The sequence below is a fragment of the Garra rufa genome, chromosome 8 (assembly GCF_049309525.1).
Source record: "Garra rufa chromosome 8, GarRuf1.0, whole genome shotgun sequence".
In the NCBI taxonomy this organism is placed as follows: domain Eukaryota; kingdom Metazoa; phylum Chordata; class Actinopteri; order Cypriniformes; family Cyprinidae; genus Garra; species Garra rufa.
The window spans coordinates 24331288-24333865 of NC_133368.1; positions in this window are offsets into that span (position 1 = coordinate 24331288).

A 2578-nucleotide genomic window follows, 5' to 3' on the forward strand; every position below is an offset into this window, starting at 1 on the left:
TAGAACATTATTCTATTTTTTAGAACATAAGATAATTATTAAAAAGTATTCAGTGTCATAACTACATTTTTGACGTTTATAATAAATCAAACCATTTGAAAATCTATTAAAAATTGAGCACGTTATGGCTATTTAAAAATGACATGTTTTACTATCAACACAATAGGGGTTATGCCCAACAGGCTTCCGTTTTCTGCTAAACAGGTCTCGTTGCTTCCGGTTCACGCGTTTTGCATATCCTTCTTTAAATATGAACATGATTTACTCAAGATTCATTCAAAGTAGACACTAAAAATGATCATAACCAATGTCCATCACATATGTGGATTGATATATAAAAGTTTTAAATTTTTATTCTTTTCACTAACATTTATATATAAATATCGAATGAAACGTCCACAATAAACAGCTGGCTTGTTTAACTGATTACCTTAAAAGTCCGTCGATATCGCCATTATTTATTACGGCTATTAACACGTTCTCCGACAAGCGGAAGCAATGAGACCTGTTTTCCAGGGTTGGTCAGGTGACGTTCGACATATTAGGTGCGTTCGAGATGCACTACACTAGCCTGCCGTCGGCTGGCGAGAGCAGCCGCTTGCAGTCGGGGGAGGAGTAAAGAGACGGCCGTCAAGTCGGACACTTATAGAGGATGAAACTGTATTCCAAACATACACAAAAAAAAGGAATAAAGAAAAAGAAGAAATGAAACTACATAAGATAAATAAATAAAAGAAAAAAGTTACCCTATCATTTATTCTATAGGCTACAACCTTTTTGCTTTTTTGTTGATCATATCAAGTATGTGAGTTACTTTAATGTAATGCAATATGACGTTTATTATTTATATCTTGGTTTTGTAGTTAGCTATAGGACATTTTTCAATTTTTATAAGCAGTTTATTCAGTGTAGTGAAGCCTCTCACAACATCCATTAAAAAACGGCCTCTGGTTGACCAGTTGTTGTTTTTTTTTTTTTACTTTAACTCTTATACAATAAGAATATATATTTACCATATCGCCTAGTCTTCATTTTCATCAATAATGTTTTGTTTGAATATCAGATATTCGATATAAAGATTGATTACATACATGAACTTTTTTAAGAAAAACACGCAGCACACGTCGTGCTTGTCGTCACATAATCTGACCAATGAGAATAAAGTGTGTCGTCATCAAGGCTTTCGCAGCCGGTTTTAAGCAGCTGCAGCGAAGAAAAAAAAAAAAAAAAAAAAAAAAAAATAAGCAGCTGCAGCGCCTGACCTCTGCGGCTGCTCTCGTTTTGCTCTCACGTTACTTTGATGGCACACGTGATCGAAAGGCGGCTGCAGCGCCGATCAAAGTCGGACAAATGATCTTACCAGAATGCATTGTTTTGTAAGGCGGCAGCCGATTTCTTTCGGCGCCGCATGAAGTCGAACGCACCTATAGCCTATATATTGGGTGAGCGAGCAGCCTGTGGTAAGATGGCCGCCATATGCGGACGTTCGACTCCGTTGGCCAGCAACGCAGACGAGACATCTAGTCATTCTATATATATATCTATGGTTGTGCCCAACAGCAGATCGATACGTCACAGAGTGACCTCGTCGCTGAATTAAAAATATAAATGAAAAAAATAAAAAATAAAAGAACATAAATTAAAAACTGCAGCGAAGCTACAGGAAAGATAAATAGATTGTATGCTTTGACATTTTAGATTTATTATTTGTTATGTACTGAATTTAAGCCTTTTAAAAAGACGCAGCGAACAGAGATCTGGTTCATTTTGGGAGGAATTCCAAAAAAAAAAAAAAAAAAAAAAAACAGTGCCATCTTGTGACAGATAAAATTTACAACAGTCATAAAATTTATAATTGTATAATCATGTATTGAGAGCAACAAGGTCACCCAGTTGAGGATAGCGGAGCCTGTCTGGGAGACGATCTCGTGGAGAAATCAACACAAATGAACACAACAGAAGATTTATAACAAATAGCCTAGTTAAGCAACATGACACAACCAAGATAGTGCAGTTTTCGCTGAAAACCTCGATTGTACATTTGACATTGATTTTATACAAGAGTTCAAACGAGTAGTTAATGTACATTTCAGTACAATATTGTCAGTGTTGACTGTTTTTGCTCGATTTGGTTAACGAACATTCAAAACAAAGATCACAGCAGAACAGTCACGCATCTCTGAGCAACACACAGCTGTGTTTCGTTACTGAATAATTCGGCATTTCTGAATGAATCATTTGAGTCAATGATTTAGTGGTCCATTCATAAAGACAGGCACTTTTTTTATTCTTGAATGAATTGTCCGTCTGAACGAATCGTTTAAAGCCATGACTCAATGACTCATTACTTGCTGCCATCTAATAGTGGTTTACTTTGATATTAAAAAGTAGCTTATCTTTGCATTTTTTTTCAACATTTCATATTTTTATATTAAAAAACCTGATTTTAAACACAAAGCTCGAAACATTATTTATACTGTTGCAATTTTTCAATGTAGAAATGCTTTCATGCTTCATTTTAGCTTCATTAAACGTGTAAATGCATCTAAATGCCACTTCATTTGCTTCTGTTTCTTCT